Source organism: Hemiscyllium ocellatum, chromosome 2, assembly GCF_020745735.1.
Source record: "Hemiscyllium ocellatum isolate sHemOce1 chromosome 2, sHemOce1.pat.X.cur, whole genome shotgun sequence".
Classification (NCBI taxonomy): Eukaryota; Metazoa; Chordata; class Chondrichthyes; order Orectolobiformes; family Hemiscylliidae; genus Hemiscyllium; species Hemiscyllium ocellatum.
This window is the reverse complement of record NC_083402.1, coordinates 110,550,270-110,569,426: the sequence shown is the minus strand read 5'-3', so window position 1 is coordinate 110,569,426 and position 19,157 is coordinate 110,550,270. Positions and strand designations below refer to the sequence as shown.

The 19,157-nt window shown below is 40.1% G+C and overlaps 1 protein-coding gene across 1 annotated transcript in view; it reads left to right on the top strand.

The window, feature by feature from the left end:
* The window catches only part of chrna8 (cholinergic receptor, nicotinic, alpha 8), a 198,210-nt gene that overhangs the window by 23,613 nt on the left and 155,440 nt on the right, over positions 1-19,157 (top strand). The window lies entirely within an intron of this gene.

The window sequence follows — 19,157 nt, the reverse complement described above, 5'->3', positions numbered from 1 at the left end:
CAGCCTACCAATTATTTTTTGTGTCGTGACTTCTTCTCAATGTGGTACTGTATAAGCTGCTTGGGAAGAGTAATAGAGTCATAGAAATGTACAGCATGGAAACAGACCCTTCGGTCCAACCCGTCCATGCCGACCAGATATCCCAACCCAATCTAGTCCTACCTACCAACACCCAGCCCATATCCCTCCAAAAGCTTCCAAATCATATACCCATCCAAATGCCTCTTAAATGTTGCAATTTTACCAGCCTCTGCCACTCCCTCTGGCAGCTCATTCCATACACGTACCACCCTCTGTGTGAAAACATTGCCCGTTAGGTCTCTTTTATATCTTTCCCCTCTCATCCTAAACCTTTGCCCTCTAGTTCTGCTCTTGTCGACCTCAGGGAAAAGACTTTGTCTATTCATCCTATCCATGCCATTCAACTTTTGTAAACCTCTATTTGGTCACCCCTCAGCCTCTGACGCTCCAGGGAAAACAGTCCCAGCCTATTCAGCCTGTCCCTATAGCTCAAATCCTCCAACTCTGGCACCATCCTTGTAAATCCTTTCTGAACCCTTTCAAGTTTCACAACATCTTTCCGATAGGAAGGAGACCAGAACTGCACGCAATATTCCAACAGTGACCTAACCAATGTCCTGTACAGCCGCAACATGACCTCCCAACTCCTGTACTCAATACTCTGACTAATAAAGAAAAGCATACCAAACGCCTTCTTCGCTATCCTATCTACCTGCAATTCCATTTTCAAGGAGCTATGAACGTGCACTGAAAGATCTTTGTTGAGCAACACTACCTTGGACCTTACCATTAAGTGTATTAGTCCTGCTGAGATGTGCTTTCCCAAAATGCAGCACCTTGCATTTATCTGAATTGAACTCCATCTATCGGAGGGATTAATTGCTTGACCATTCAATGATATCACAGCTCTTGCCTGGTAATGCAAGTTGCCTGCAACGAGATGCATCTAATTTTGTCAGTTCGCCATTGATCCTGCATATACAAATCTCTGCTGCAGGACAAATTTGATACAAACCAGAAAGTGTTCCACATTCTGAGAGTAACGGTTTTTGTCAGGGCTTTGGAGTCAGGTCCCCAATCTGAATATGCATGTGTTTGTTTATTATAGCGCACACTTTATCAATCCGTGGCATTGAAAATTTTGCATTATGTCAGTCTTTCAATATGACGAATGATGTGCTATTTTGAACAAGAACAATATATCCAGTTTGTCTGTACCCTTCAACAATTTCCCATATTGTATATCACTACACAATGTCCAACATTCTATTTAGTCAGGCATTCTCATATCTGATCTTGATAACTGTGAAAGATCTCCTGGTGCCTATTCTTTGTGGGAAAACGCCACCATCATCACCATCAGACAAATGGGAGGCTGGAAGAACACAGCAAGCCAGGCAGCATCAGGAGGTGAAGAAATCAACATTTCTGGTTGAGATCCATCATCAGATCCAAAATGTTGACGTTGTTGCCTGGCTTGCTGTGTTCTTCTAGCATCCTGTTTGACTACTTTGGATTCCAGCATCTGCAGTTTTTCTGACCCCTCCATCAACACCATGTCTCCTGATTTCTTTGGCTGAAGGTGGGAATACATTTCCTCTTTTTCTTATCAAGTTGTCAAAGAGTTTCTATTGTGTTGCCTGATCCGTCTGGTGTTTCTTTGCAGACGGATCAGGCAACACAAGATGGCCTCCTTCTTCGAGGACCGCAGATTCCCCCCAGACGTGATCGACGATGCCCTCCACCGCATCTCCTCCACTTCCCGCTCCTCCGCCCTTGAGCCCCACTCCTCCAACCGCCACCAAGACAGAACCCCACTGGTTCTCACCTACCATCCCACCAACTTCCGCATACAACGTATCATCCGCCGTCATTTCCGCCACCTCCAAACGGACCCCACCACCAAGGATATATTTCCCTCCCCTCCCCTATCAGCGTTCCGCAAGGACCACTCCCTTCGTGACTCCCTCGTCAGATCCACACCCCCCACCAACCCAACCTCCACCCCCGGCACCTTCCCCTGCAACCGCAGGAAATGTAAAACTTGCGCCCACACCTCCACACTCACTTCCCTCCAAGGCCCCAAGGGATCCTTCCATATCCGCCACAAGTTCACCTGTACCTCCACACACATCATCTATTGCATCCGCTGCACCCGATGTGGCCTCCTCTATATTGGTGAGACAGGCCGCTTACTTGCGGAATGCTTCAGAGAACACCTCAGGGACGCCCGGACCAACCAACCCACCACCCCGTGGCTCAACACTTTAACTCTCCCTCCCACTCCACCGAGGACATGCAGGTCCTTGGACTCCTCCACCGGCAGAACATAACAACACGACGGCTGGAGGAGGAGCGCCTCATCTTCCGCCTGGGAACCCTCCAACCACAAGGTATGAATTCAGATTTCTCCAGTTTCCTCATTTCCCCTCCCCCCACCTTGTCTCAGTCGGTTCCCTCAACTCAGCACCGCCCTCCTAACCTGCAATCTTCTTCCTGACCTCTCCGCCCCCACCCCACTCTGGCCTATCACCCTCACCTTGACCTCCTTCCACCTATCCCACCTCCATCGCCCCTCCCCACAAGTCCCTCCTCCCTACCTTTTATCTTGGCCTGCTTGGCTACTCTCTCTCATTCCTGATGAAGGGCTTATGCTCGAAATGTCGAATTCTCTATTCCTGAGATGCTGCCTGGCCTGCTGTGCTTTGACCAGCAACACATTTTCAGATAAGATGTATGGATCCCATTACAAACTGAGAGAAAAGCCTAATTGTGCTGGTACCCTCCTATTAAAGAGAGGTTCCCAGCAGTTTGATCTAGGTCCTTCTATTACTGCTGGTCCTTCTAATCAGAGAGAGCAATTTGAGTACTTGCCCATTAAAACTCTTTGTGTTACCCATTATGTTTTGTTTCCTGCCACCCAATCAATTTCCTATCCATGTCAGTAATTTGGCTTCTACTAAGGCTTCCATCTTAGCTAACAGTCTTTTGTGTGGGAATCTATTAAAAGCCTTCTGGAAGTCCAAATAAACAACATCCACCAACTTCGCACATTTGTCACCCTTTCAAAAAGCTCTGAGGTTTGTCAGGCATGACCTACCCTTCATGAAACTATGTTGACCTTTCCTGGTCAGATGGAATTTTTCGAGGTGATCAGTTACCCTTTCTTGATTGTAGACTCCAACAGTTTCCCCACTGCAAATATTAGCTTAATGACTCTGTAATTCCTTGTTTTTCCCTCTGTCATCCTTCTTAGTGACTAGAGTAACATGAACAAATTTCCAATCCAAAGGTGTAACTCCTGAATCTAGGGAACTCAGAAGCATCATAGTTAGGATGTCGACAATATGCTGTCCCACCTCATTTTGAACACCTGTGTGTGGAAACCATCAGTTCTTAGGGATTTGTCACTCTTCAGTTCCATTAATTTCCACATTATTGATGATTTACTTAAGCAAGTTTTATTTATACACTATCCCTGATTGTCTTTTAATTAGTTTAGACTTCTAGCAATTTATCCCCCTTTTCTGCTTTGAATACTGAAACAAAATCATTATTCAGCATGTCTTCTATTTCCTCTTTGATAGTATCCCCACATTCAGCCTTCAGTGGGCCAATAGTACTCTTATCAGCCTCTTCCCCTTTCTATAATAAAATATCATCTTATTGTCGTTTATGTCCCTTGCAAGTTTCCTTTCATAATCCTTTTTAGCTGCTCTTACAAGCTGCTTTGTGGTTATTTGGTCTTTGTATTTGTCCCATTCTGTGGGATCTGTCATGTGCTTTGCATTTTTATCAATCATTTTCGTTTAATTTTCTGCTGTCCCTTACCTCCTTAGAGGTCCATGATTCTGTTTTCATTTACATGAAGGAGTGCTTTTCTTTCTAATGGGCACAAACTACGTCAGAATGATATGAAATGTTTCTTTGAACACCCTCCAACATTCCTCAGTTTTGTCTATTAGCCGAGTTTCCCAGTTTACTGTGGTCAGGATCTGCTTCATTCCATTAAATCTGCCTTACTTAACTCCAAAATTCGCGTATCCAATCTTGAGTTTCATGTAGCTTTTCTTAGAGGTAAGCAATCACGTTATATTCACTGTTTAACAATTGCTCACGAACAACTAGACTACTAATTAAATCCAGTTTATTAATAGGTCCAAAATTATTTGTTGCCTTGTTGCATCCAAAACACATTGCCATACAAAGCTATCCTGGACACGCTCGAGAAACTCGAGCTTTCTGACAGGTGCTTTTCTGTCTCTCCCACTTTAAGATGAAAAGCCCTCCTGTTGACTTTGTGTCCAGTGGTACTGGTGGAAGGAGTGAAAAAAATTATGCTTTGCTTACTGTTTAAAGTTGCCTGCCTTGTTCAATGTAGTTAGACACTCTGAAGTCAACAGTTTAAATGTGACTTACCTTAACTAGGTTGAACCATAAGAGCAAATGAAGGGCTTATGCTCGAAACGTTGAATTCTCTATTCCTGAGATGCTGCCTAACCTGCTGTGCTTTGACCAGCAACACATTTGCAGCTGAACCATAAGAGCACAATGTTTTGCTAACAACAAGGTAATGAAAAGATTTTCAATGGTTTTCTATGGTTAACCTCACAACTGTGCATTGATTCTGGAAGTTGTGCGTGATATCAGCAAATCTCCTGGCTGATTTTCCATCATGAAGCATTCTAATTGCTGTCTGATATTAGCTGAAGACTTGAAAATCCTAAATTAAACATCGCCTTAAATTATAATTGAATTCAGTTTTTCTCGGGGACATTTTTATGCTGTAATGTTAACTCCATCACAACAAGCTCCTTCCATTGAAAAATAAACTGTTTTCTTGATAATTTTAGGTAAAAACAATGATTGCAGATGCTGGAAACCAGATTCTAGATTAGAATGCTGCTGGAAAAGCACAGCAGTTCAGGCAGCATCTGAAGAGCAGTAAAATTGATGTTTCGGGCAAAAGCCCTTCATCAGGAATTCCTGATGAAGGGCTTTTGCCCAAAACATTGGTTTTACTGCTCCTCGGATGATGCCTGAATTGCTGTGCTCTTGATAATTTTAGACTAGTTTGGTACAGTGTATTGCAAAGATAGTTGGCCTTCCACATTTAAGAAAAATGTTCAGTTGGCAGCAAAAAGATTTAATTGTTGCAATACAGAAATCTATAGTTGGATATACTACCACATCTTAAAGATCAGAAGCTAGCATGGAAAGTTAGTTTGTGCTGTATTAACAGGAAATAATTCTTTAGACTATTTAAGGCACTATGTGAAGCAAAATAAAGGCTTTCAGTAAGCATTGTTATCTTGTTATGGTTGCTCAAGCTGTTGTGGATTTTCCTATGGCTATACTCCTGCTGTCTTCTAAAATTTAAATCATAGAATTGCTTACCTCCATGCCTGAGACTGTTTTGTTCTGTACATTTGACATATTGTGCAAACAGAAGTTTGGATGTGCTCATTATTTCAACGCACATGTAAATCCCCCTTCCTTTCTTGTGTTTTGGCATTATTTTTCTGGTCCTTATCTGTCTATTAATTTTTTTTTCCTGGGGCTTTCCTTCTTTTACTGAACTAAATTGTCTTTGAAAGGGAGCAGAAAGTATCTACTGATGATTGGAGAGCACAGCACCAGACAATCTCTCTTGCCATTTCTCTACCAAAGAGGGAAGATAGTAAGAGCTCACTGCTTAAGCAGATGTTAGATATAAGTGATTGGGTACCAACATTAGCTACTTCAGGAATCAAAAGCAAGTTAGTTTGACAATAATATACAGAAATTAGTGGTGAAAATTAGAGTTGACAACCTCTATAAAGGGAAAACAGTTAATGTTTTGAATCCAGTGACCCTTCTGTTGTGATTTGAGCCATTATCAGACTAGGATTTGAATTTTTTTTTCAAATTAGAATGTATTCTATTTATTCAGCAGTTCACATTGCAACCCTGACAGCTTTGCTTACAGTTGCTTCCCAGAAAAGCCCACGGCCATGGGTTTATTTGCTCCTACTCATTACTCTTTAAAATAAGATAATGTTCAAAAATACTGCTGATCTAATGGTAGAGTTTGTGCACCACATAAAGCAGTAATAGCACAACCCAGGTGCAATTATTAACATTTACTGAGTTACACCTAAAAACATTCACATTGTAATATATTACTTGTGTGGATTGAATTTACTGAGTAAGGCTCTTCCCACAAAATTGACCACATCCCAAATTGAAATTGCAAGTTTCCACTGATTAGGCTAATTTTTTGAAGATTCTTCAAATTACTTAACCATAAGGATAATTGTCAACATGTTTTAGTGTTTTCCATATTGAAAAAATATTTGTTACTAAGAAGTAGACTAATGCACACCAAGGGTTTTGGTTTTGTTTGAAGTCATTTTTTTTTGGTGATTTTACATGGAGTTTCTTTCAAATTCTTAAGAAGAAAACAATTATATGCTACTACAATGCCCATTCATCTTGGTTTGTGGAAGATTTTACTCTTATGATGCACAACTGAATTTTATCTGCAGCTTTAACACTACAACTTTAACAGTGCAATTTTTGACTTTTAGCAAAATGGTTATCCCAGCTGAATTGATTTAAGCTGTTTGAATGAATGGTGTTATGATCCCACTGGTATTATTACTAGACAAGTACAATCTAAAATCTGGTGTGTGAGAGATCCAATTTCTTTTTAATTTTAATATCTTTTACTGAAACTCTGTGCAATGCTACAGATTTCATTATAACATTAAAACAGGTGTTTGTTCTGTCAAAGAAATGAAGATAAAATAGAATAAATTAAGCTATTTACATATAATATTAAATATTTAGAAACACACATTAAAATATAATCCCATTAATCCCCAAAACAATCCTTTACAGTACTCTCACCGAGAGAATTCGCTTTGCTACGACATCTATAAACTTAACTGTGGATTCAATCTTCCCATCTTTTACAATTGAGTTAGACCTTCTCACCTTTAAAGGTCTCCATCAAGATGTTGACAAAACACTTTTTAGCTTGCAATTTTTAAATTAACCTCCAAACATTGAAGTAATCTTTTTCTTTTAACAGTTATAAACTATCTGTCTTTCTCAAGAATAATTGTTTTTCACTTTCAGCTTCAGCCAAAATTCTGCAAACTTGTTTGAATCGAAATCCAGAAGTCCATTTCAAACTATGTATGTTTCTCCTGCTTAAAAGAAATAAGAAGTCTGAGGCTCTCAATTTAGAAGAGCAAGTACAAAATTGTTTACTTTCATTGTTCAAAAAGCTTTCCCAACAGAAATTAATGTTCATTAGCCTTCAAGAACTATCTCTCATATGTTGTTTTTAAAATAAATCACATGGCTCCAGAAATAATAACTCATTAATCACTAAACTCTTTCTGTCACACACAGACCAAAGCATGTATGGCAACAGCTCAAATCCAGACTCACTAAAATAGAGTAATAGAATCATAGAGATGTACAGCATGGAAACAGACCCTTTGGTCCAACTTGTCCATGCCGACTAGATATCCCAACCTAATCTAGTCCCACCATCCAGCACCTGAGTTAGCATCTTATGTCACAAGCAAACAAACCTTTTATTTACTTCTGCACAAGAAGAATATAACCTGATCAGATCACCAGATCTTTTGTAAACAATAGTGAAAGCCTTTATTAAATTTCAGAGGTTAATTTCTCAAAATGAAAACAATTTTATACAGAGTTTCAGACTAGTCAGTGTTGTGATTCCATTTTTAATGATTAGCTAAGTAACTGCTCAGCTGTTTCATCATATTGTTTAGTCAGTTGTCTGCCAGAAAGAGATTTTACGCTCTTCTCCATTTTGTATAATGCAAAGAATTGAGTAGTCTGTGGTTCAGTGACCCGCTCTTCATATCCAGACTTTGACATCTTTGGATGTCCGAGGAATAAGAGAACAGGGCCACTTTCTGAATTCAGCTAAGGGCAAAGCTGAATGAAACCTGACCGTTTAAGAAGCCCAGTTATTATGAAATTACAAATAAAACCAGTATTATGTAATGTGTGTTTTCTTCTAGTAGGATATAATCACCTGATGTGACAATGCTTATGTTATCTTTTGTAATGTATGAAGTAGTGCAAGAACAATATAGTATTTAGGAATCCAACAGAGAATTTATTACAGCTGTTATCTACAAAATGACAGATTCACAGGCACAAGTTTGGCTGTGTTGTTGTTTGGTTACAGAGAGGAGTATGCTTTCTTCAGCTTCAAATCATATGAAATAAGTTTGAGTCTGGGACCGTTATACTTTTTACGGCACATGCTAAGAAACAGAATGTTGACATACTACCACTGAGACACGAAATACCAGGATGCTGAGGTATTTGCCAAATGGATTGGGAACACTGAGGCACTAGAGCATTGAATCTCTGGCCTGAATATTTTGTTGACTTCTGGTGATGAACATTACTTCTGTATCTAAGACCCAACAGCCTTGTGAAGAAGAGCTTGTTACTCTCTAAGTTTCAGGCAGAAGGTAATCGATCTTGAAAGAAAGGGAGAAATGTGAAGGGAGATCTCAGGTGTTTATAGATGAAGCTTATGATCAAATTGTCAACAAGGTAAACCTAGAATATATGTTCCAGACAAAACATTGTGAAAAAGCAAAGGGACAAATTCAAACCAGGGAATGTCAATACGTGTCAGGAAGCTTTACATGCAGAGAAGGATTAACACGTGAATGAGGATCCAGTGAGGGAAAATAAAGTTGAACCCGCATAATTGTTTTAGGTACAGTTAAGTGCTCTAATTAGGGACTGAGTTGTTTTTCTGGATGAATGAGGCAAGTTGTGATGAATAGCCTTGCTCAACCAGAGCAAAAGCATTACCTTAGCTACAGTTATTCAGAAGTGCAGTCAGTCATTTGCATAATTAGTGATTTTATTCCAGTAATTCACTTATGAGAAGCATTATGAATTGGTATCATCTGGATAACATGATAAGGCATTGCATAATTGCATGATTTATTATTCTAATAACACTGTTCCCATTTAAAATCTTAACACGTGTTGTTGCAAGAGTTACTGTCCTTCATAACTTGTGTTTTAAACTTGATAGTGTTTTCAGCCAGTACACCATGTATCTTTGGCTTAGCCATTCATCAACTGCAACATCAATGACTTTTACTGTGTTATAAGAAAAGGATTAAGTCCATTGGAATTTTGATTTTCCCATTTCCACAAAGTTTGGACATTGCAACCTAGATTTTTCTGCTGTGAGAAATTTTTAGTTTTTTCCAGATAAGTTACAACATGCACTTGTACAAAGAAGTGTAACTGCTTTCTTTTAAGGCATCCAAACTTTGGAATTTCTCCAAATTGAGTGGAGACAGTGTCTGTCTTGTTAGTGCCTTGCATGCAACCGTAGAAGTAATTTCATTTGAAAACAGAATTCACTTCAGAATTGGAACTTTTGTGTAATTATTCGCTCTATGATCAATTGAATAAATGCTCTGAATTTAACATGAAATGCTCCTTTCTGTGCTACAGGAAAGAAAAGCTAAGCAATGAATGTAAAAGCTATGAATGTAATCTTATTAAGTAGCAAGTGATGGAAAACACATTGCAAATAACTGGTACAAATGCTGGTTAGATTTATTCTTTGTCCCAGCCTGTTCTGGTGCAAGAATTTCAGAAAAAAGGACACAGCAGGTTGGCAACTATGCCTGCTACTATTTACATTCCTCATTTAAACCTCCAGTATCTCGAATTATAAAAATAAATGTGTCTTTATATGTTCACTATTCTGCTATCTTGTCATTTAGTTAATGCTTTAAAATTAGAGTTGCTATAGGTGGGTCGTGAGTCAGAATTTGCTGAGACGTGATCACTCTGCATTGCCATATCACAGACTAAAGATGTATCTAGAGATGACTTTTTACTGCGTGTAACAATTTGAACAGGAAATAAAATCGCGTGTCATCTTCCAATAAATTGAATCCATGTATCTCATTTGTGTTACATAAGATGGGTAAATGAAGGGCTTATGCTCGAAACGTCGAATTCTCTATTCCTGAGATGCTGCCTAACCTGCTGTGCTTTGACCAGCAACACATTTGCAGCTGTGATCTCCAGCATCTGCAGACCTCATTTTTTACTATAAAAAGATTAGGTACATTGTGAGCACATTAAACTTGCCAAACCATAAGTGAGGGAGAAAGGCCATCCCTCTATGCATGTGGTTTTCAGAAATGAAATTGCAACTATTCTTTGTGCGCATTAATTTTTTGCACTATAATGTTGTTTTAAGCATACAAGAAGGAAGAGTATCATAACAGAAAGTTCTGAATCTTTGAGAATTTTCCATTCTAAAGAGCTGTGGAAGCATAGTTGTTGGGAAATGAAAGGCTGAGGCCAAATAATTATTCCGGTCTATTGGAATCGAGAGATTCGTGGATCATGTGGGAGTGTGAATTGAGATCAAAGATCAGCATATTGGGGGCAGGCAGATTGGAGGGTGGCTGCTCCTTGCTTCTATTTGTAATGTTATTGGTCTTGTGTTTTCTAATGCAGTTGCAATGAAAGAGAATATGTTGTATCTTTTGTGTTTTGATTTCTATCTAAGATTAAATGGCTGTAGGGTCTCTCCCAGTGTCCTGGCCAACTGAAAATGAAAGGCCAGTTATTACCATTAGTTATCTGAATTGTCATCAGTGTATGACTGAGCAGAAATCCTCAATGTTAAAACATATGGATAAAACCCTGGATTTTGGGCAGAACCCAGGACTTGTAAAGCTTTTAAAATGAAAGGGACAGCTGGACTGAGTTCTGTGGGAAATACACAACACAACCAACAGAGCAGAGCTTGCTTTCTGGGCCTATTGTTCAGCTTGGAATCCCATTTTTCACCTCCTGTCTAAAAAGAACAATTGACCAAAACTAACAGATCCTAGCCTGAGACAACGTTTACACTCTGGTTACACAGTGTGGATAGTATGGGGCCTACAGAGATACTGGACATTCCAACATTGATCAAAACCCATTCACACATCTACCCATTTAACCTCAGAAGAGAACGTCAAGAGCATAATGGGAACTACAGATAGAGATAGCAGGGTCTGTAAGTGTCAGTCCTGATCTCACCAAAGGGGGAACCATTTTTTTTCCCAAGCTTTCACATGAACGGGCATTCCCCCCCCCCACCCCCCCCCCCCCCCACCCCCCCCAAATGACCTCAGAACCAAGAACCACAGAAGCTGAACCAAGGGCCTTCTCAGCACAAAAGACATCTGAGGGGGGGAAGCTAACCAAGTAATCTGATCAAGAGCTTCTGAACATGGGCCTTTCCGATCTGAGAATGCAGGCAGGAACCTCCAACGATCAATCCTGATCATCTGAACCAGATACTGACAAACACAATCATCCACCAACTCCACAAAGCCATAAGTTCTTAATCACAATCTGAGATGAAGCTCACTCACAAAACCCATCAAAGGCGAACAAAATCGGGTACTCGTGAATAAGTCCAAAAGGCACCTTACTGCATCAGTGGACTGGACCCAAACTGAATCCCTATGCAGTCCAAAGTTGTCTTCCAGGCTTCGGTTACGACAAACTCTGAGTCAGACGCATTTTAAAACCCCATTCTAAGTGGTGGGCGTAAACCCCTGAGACCCCAAACTTCCAACCTAGCTAGCTGGGTGGGGAAGTTGGCTGGTGACAGTATATTGACCCTATATTGGTAGGAATTGAGTCTAAAATTAAATGCTGTAGTTCTTTGTGCGTTAGTAAGATAATGTCATCTACAGTCCTCCATTTCTCTTGTTGGTAAGATAACAATGTCTAATAGTGATAATCTGATTAATAGTGTACTTTTAAAGTACTACTGTTTATTAATATAATTAATTTCCTTGATTTATTGCATTACTTATTTCTTGTATTAAATTGCCTTTTTTAATTCCCTTTTTAAATAAACCAGACATTTTCTTGCCCTTAAAAACCTGTCTTCTGTCACATCGCCATAAATAAGTCCAGTGTCCAGACCAAAGGGTCTGGAGTGATTTTTTGAACAGTTCAGAGTTCTAGAGCTGTACAGCACAGAAACAGACCCTTCAGCCCAACTCGTCCATGCCGACCAGGTATCCTAAATTAATCTATTCCCATTTGCCAAAACTTGGCCTATATCTTTCTCTAAATCTTTCCTATTCATGTACCCATGCAGATGCATTTTAAATGCTAGCGATGTACAGGATTCCTCTGGCAACTTATTCCATATACACACTACCCTCTGCGTGAAAAAGATGCCCCTTAGGTCCAGTTTAAATCTTGCCCCTCTCACCCTAAATCTCCGCCCTCTAGTTCTGGACTCGCCCACCCCAGGGAAAACACCTTGTCTATTTACTCCAGCCATACCCTTCATGATTTTATAAACCTGAGCCTCTGACGCTCCAAGGAAAACAGCCCCAGCCTGTTCAGCCTCTCCCTGTAGCTCAAATCCTCCATCCCTGCCAACATCTTTGTAAATCTTTTCTGAACCCTTCCAAGTTTCACAACATCCTTCCTATAGGAAGACAACCAGAATTGCATGCAATATTCCAATAGTGGCCTAGTCAATGTCCTGTACAACCGCAACATGACCTCACAAATTCTGTCCTCAATACTCTGACCAGTGAGGGAAAGCATACCAAACGTCGTCTTCACTATCCTATCTCGCTGTGACTCTACATTCAAGGAGCTCTGAACCTGCACTCCAAGGTCTCTTTGTTCAGCAACACTCCCTAGGACCTTACCATGAAGTGTATAAGTCCTGCTAAGATTTGCTTTTCCAAAATGCAGCACCTCGCATTTATCTGAATTAAACTCCATCAGCCACTTCTCAGCCCATTGGCCCATCTGGTCAAGATCGTGTTGTAATTTGAGGTAACCTTCTTTGCTGTCCACTCCACCTCCAATTTTGGTGTCATCTACAAACTTACTGACCATACCTCCTATGTTCACATCCAAATCATTTATATAAATGACGAAAAGCACTGGACCCAGCACCAAAATTTGTGGCACATCACTGGTCACAGGCCTCCATTGTCTCCTACCTTGGAGTCAGTTTGTATCCAAATGGCTAGTTGTCCCTGTATGTTGTGTGATTTACAATAAGACAGAGCCTCCGGATCTGTCACAGACCTTGTTGCTTTCATGATCCTGGTAGTGATAGTGACACCACATCATTTGTGGCTTCAATTGTTGCTGTCTCCATTCTTAAGGATTATGATTTTTCACTTACCCAGCAACTCTCTCCTGAGGACTTGAACAGGTTCAGAGGCAATGGTGAACACAACCGATCAGTCTCTACAGGAGTAGAACATAATCAGCTGCTGGACCTGTTTGAGATCTCCTGGCACCATTAATAGCGGATTCCTCCTTGTTCTCTCTCCACTCTTCTTTCAGTTAAGTACAGAAAGTGGAACAAAAGCTTTAAAGATCAGGAAAATAACTGATTGCAAAACAGAGCCCTATAGTTGTGAATTGGGAGTCACCACAATAAGTTTTGTAGAGTTTGCAATGATAGATGAAGACAATTTTTGCTCAGTTGCAATTAGTAAAGTATAATGTGATTCTTAAGCAGATGACAAAGATGTGTTTGATACACTCTATTTAACAACAGCAGTTTCAACTGAATAATTATGGACCTGTTGTCCAACTCACTTACAAAATCCAAAAATATTCTGCAAATATTCAGCGATTTGGCAGTATCTGTGTGAGAAGAGCAAAAGTAGCCTTTTCAAGTCCATGGTCTATAATCAGAACTCAGGACTTCAAGTTTTAAGGAGGCTATTTTTGAAGGATTGCATCTTGAAGAATTTGATAGTTAGGATGGTTGTGAACAATGTAATTGAACTAAATATAGTTTAAAAATCACAACACCAGGTTATAGTCCAGCAGATTTATTTGTAAGTGCTAGCTTTCAGAGTGCTGCTCCTTCATCAGGTGGTTGTGGAGTATAAGATCGTAAATCTGTGACTTACGATCTTGTACTCCTCAGCCACATAATGAAGGAGCAGTGCTTTGAAAGCCAGTGCTTCCATATAAACCTGTTGGACTATAATCTAGTGTTGTCTGATTTTTAACTTTTGTACACCCTAGTCCAACACTGGTACCTCCAAATCAACACTAAATGTAGGCTGTGCACTAGTATGACCCTTCTATTATTCAAGGAGGTTATTGTTGTACAGTTATGGTATAAGATTGCATTTATTTGGTGCTTACTTAATCATTCAGGTGATCATCACTGTTAATTTTTTGTTCTCATATGTTCATGGTGTGTGGATGTCAGAGGCTAAGCCAGCATATATTGCCTATTGTAAATTGATTAGAGAGTAGCAAGGAGTCAATCACATCACATTGTAGGTCGAGAGTCACATGCAGGTCAGACCAGGTGAGATTGGCAGATTTCCTTCCCTAAAGAACATTGTGAACCAGATCATTTTTGAGAGTTGACAGTGGTCATCTTTACTGAATTAAATTTTTCGTCATCTGCCATGTCCCCAGATAGTTAGGCTGAGGATCTGAATACTAGTCCAGTGACATGAGGACAACTCTACCACTTCTCCGACAAGGCAGAGGGAGTCATTGTTATCATATTGTAGGATAGATATGTTTTTAACGCTGCACCATATTATTGTATACTACTAGCAACCTCCTCTCTCTTCATCCATCCCTTTTCTCTTTTACGACCTGAGGCATGCCCCCAATAATAGGTGTAATTCCATAAACTGCTCATCAACATAATTTAACATCACTGGCACTAGCAGTGACCAAGTTGCAAAGTCCATCCTATGCAATTCATATTAAGTTTCCACTAAAATGAATGTCTCATCAATGATATTCCTTGAACACAAAATAACAACCAATATGAAAGTTTGACCTGTGATTGACTAATTTGACTAATTTTAAATTGTTTGGAAAATCACAAATCTATATATATTGAAGTGATTTACTTGGATCCTCAAGGGTAACATCTGCTAACAGTGATTCTTCAGTCGAAAAATATTGCTTCTATGTGTAGACGTTTTTAGAGGCTGAATCTTTGAAGTCAAAAGTTTTATGAAGATACTTAAAGACATAGTCATAGAGATATACATCATGGAAACAGACTCTTAGGTCCAACTCATCGATGCTGATCAGTTATCTTAAACTAAACTAATCCCATTTGCCAGCACTTGGCCTATATCCCTCTAAAGTCTAGATTGGAGTGGTGCTGAAAAAGCACAGCAGGTCAGGCAGCATCCGAGGAGCAGGAAAATCGATGTTTCGGGCAAAAGCCCTTCAGGAATTCCTGCTCCTCAAATGCTGCCTGACCTGCTCTATTTTTCCAGTACCACTCTAATCTAGACTCTGATTTCTAGGATCCTCACCTCTGCCATATCCCTCTAAAGTCTTCCTATTCATATATCCATTCAGATGCTTATTAAATGTTGTAATTGTACCAGCCTCTACCACGTCTATAGCAGTTCATTCCTTACACTCACCACCCTCCTGTGTGAAAAAGTTGCCCCATTTAAATTTTTCCCCTCTCATCTTAAACTTATGCCTTCTAGTTCTGGACCCCCCTGCCCAAGGGAGAAGACCTTGTCTATTTACCCTATCCAGCCCCCTTCATGATTTTATAAACCTCTGAGGTCAACCCTTAACCTCCGACACTCCAAGGAAAACAGCCACAACTCATTCAGCCTTTCCCTATAGCTCAAATCCTCCAACCCTGGCAACATCCTTGTAAATGTTTTCTGAACCCTTTCAAATTTCACAACATCCTTCCAATAGGAGGGAGACATGAATTGCATGCAATATTCCAACAGTGACCAACCAATGTCCAGTACAGCCACAATATGACCTCCCAACCCCTATACTCAATGGTCTGACCAATAAAGGAAAGCATACTAAATGCCTCTTTCCTATCCTATCTACTTGTGACTCCAATCCAAGGAGCTATGAACCTGCACCACAAGATCTTTTGTTCAACAACACTCCCCAAGACCTTATCATTAAGTGTACCATTATGCAGGTAGACTGGGAGAATCAGGATGGTACTGGATCCCAAGGAAGAGAGTTTGTGGAGTGTCTCCAAGATGGATTCTTAGAACAGCTTGTACTGGAGCCTACGAGAGAGAGAAGGCAATTTTGTTGCAACAAACCAGATTTGATCATGGACCTTGAAGTAAAGGAGCCATTAGGAGGTAATGATCATAATATGATAAGTTTTAATCTGCAATTTGCGAGGGAGAAGGGAGAATCGTAAGTGTCAGTATTGCAGTTGAACAAAGGGAACTATGGAATTAATGAGGGAGGAGCTAGCCAAAGTTCAGTGGTTCAATACCCTAGCAGGGATGGTAGTGGAACAACAATGGCAGATATTTCTGGATATAATACAGAAGATGCAGGATCAGCTCATTCCAAAGAGGAAGTAAGATCCTAAGGGGAGGCAGGGACAGCTGTGGCTGATGAGGGAAGTTAAGGACTGTATAAAGATAAAAGTGAAGAAGTATAGCAAAGATGAGCAGGAAGCCAGAGGTCTGGGAAACTTTTAAAGAGCGACAGAGGATAACTAAAAAGGCAATACGCAGAGAAAAAAATGAGGTACAAAGGCAAACTGGCCAAAAATATAAAGGAAGATAGTAAAAGTTTTTTTTAGGTATATGAAAAGAAAAGAAAAATGGTTAAGACTAAAATTGGGCCCTTGAAGACCAAAACGGGTGAATTAATTATGGGGAACCAGGAAATGGCAGAAGAATTGAATAGGTACTTTGGATCTGTTTTCACTGGGGAAGACACAAGCAATCTCCCAGATTTAATAGTGGCTGAAGGACCTTGGGTAATGGATGAACTGAAGGGAATTTATATTAGGCAGGAAATGGTGCTGGATAGACTATTAGGTCTGAAGGCTGATAAGCCCCTACGGCTTGATGGCCTGCATCTCCGTGTACTTAAGGAGGTGGCTCTAGAAATCGTGGACGCATTGGTAACCATTTTCCAATGTTCTATAGATTCAGGATCAGCTCCTGCAGATTGGAGGGTGGTTAATGTTGTCCCACCTTTCAAGGGAGGGAGAGAGAAAACAGGGAATTATAGACCGGTTAGCCTAATGTCAGTAGTGGGAAAAATGCTGGAGTCAACTATAAAAGATGAAATTACGACTCATTTGGATAGCAATAACAGGATAGGTCAGAGTCAGCATGGATGTACGAAGGGGAAGTCATGCTTGTCTCAGCTTCAGGAATTTTTTTGAGGATATAACTATAAAGATGGACAAGGGAGATCCAGTGGATGTAGTATAGCTGGACTTTTAGAAAGCCTTTGATAAAGTCCCACATAGGAGATTAGTGAGCACAATTAGGGCACATAGTATTTTATCCCTAATACCGACTTGGATTGAAAATTGGCTGGCTGACAGGAAGTAAAGAGTAGTGTTAAACGGGTCCCTTTCAGAATGGCAGGCAGTGACCAGTGGGATATCGCAAGGTATGGTGCTGGGACGGCAACTGTTTACAATATACATTAATGATATAGGTGAAGGCATTAAAAGTAATATTAGCAAGTTTGCTGATGACAAAGCTGGGTGGCAGGGTGAAATGTGAGGAGGATGTTATAAGCATACAGGGTGACTTGGACAGGCTTAGGTGAGTGGACTAATGCATGGCAGATGCAGTTTAATGTGGATAAATGTATGGTTATCCACTTTGGCAAGTACGGGAAAGCCGATTACTATCTAAATGGAGTCAAGTTAGGTAAAGGGGCAGTACAACGAGATCTAGGTGTTCTTGTACATCAGTCAATGAAAGCAAGCATGCAGGTACAACAGGCAGTGAAGAAAGCTAATGGCATGCTGGCCTTCATGACAAGAGGAATGGAGTATAGGAGCAAAGACATCCTTCTGCATCTGGAGTATTGTGTGTAGTTTTGGTCTCCAAATTTGAGGAAGGACATTCTGGCTATTGAGGGAATGCAGTGTAGGTTCACAAGGTCAATTCCTGGAATGGCAGGACTATCATATGTTGAAAGATTGGAGTGACAGGGCTTGTATACACTTGAGTTTAGAAGGATGAGAGGGAATCTGATTTGAGATGTATAAGATTATTAAAGGATTGGACACTGGAGGCAGCAAGCATGTTTCTGCTGATGGGTGAGTCCAGAACTAGAGGACACAGTTTAAAATTAAAGGGTAGGCCATTTAGAATAGAGCTGAGGAGAAGCTTCTTCACCCAGAGAGTGGTGGATATATGGAATGCTCTGTCCAGGAAGGCAGTGGAGGCTAAACCTCTGGATACTTTCAAGAAAGAAATGGATAGAGCTTTTAAAGATAGTGGAATCAAGGTTTATGGGGATAAGGCAGGAACAGGATACTGATTGTGGATGATCAGGCATGATCATAATGGTGGCGCTGGCTCGAAGGGCTGAATGGCCTACTCCTGCACGTATTGTTTATTTAATAAGTCCTGCCCTAATTTGTGTTTCCAAAATGCAGCACCTCACATTTATCCAAACTAAACTCCATCTGCTACTCCCTCAGCACACTGGCACATCTGATCAAGATCCCATTGTAATCTGAGGTAACCTCCTTCCCTGTGCACTACACCTCCAATTTTGTGCATACTCATTAACTATACCTCCTATGTTCACATCCAAATCATTTGTATAAATGACGAAAATTAGTAGACCAGTTGTTTAATTGTATTATTCCAAAGTATGCAGTTTGTAAAATGCACTCCTTCATTTTGATTTTGTTCTTATGACACTTTTAACTGGTTGTGAGAAAATGATGGCAGACAAAAAAAAAGTCCAAGTTTTGTTTAAGGTTCAGCACTGTATTGATGACAAATCATTGCTTCAACTTGAAGTGTCTCCAATTGTGAACATCACATTTTAAAAAGGATGTCAGAACTTTTGAGAGAGGACAGAAAAGATTTATTGGAATGGTTAAAAAACTTTTAGCTATGTGGGTAGATTAGAGAAGCTGTTGGTATTCTCCATGGGTGGATGGGAGATTTGAGAGGAGTGTTCAAAGATTTGGGGGGACTAGAATAAGTAAATAGAGAGAGTTTTTATTAGCTGAGAACACATAATTAAAATGATTGGCAACAAAATCAAATGACGTGAGGAAAATAATATTATGCAGT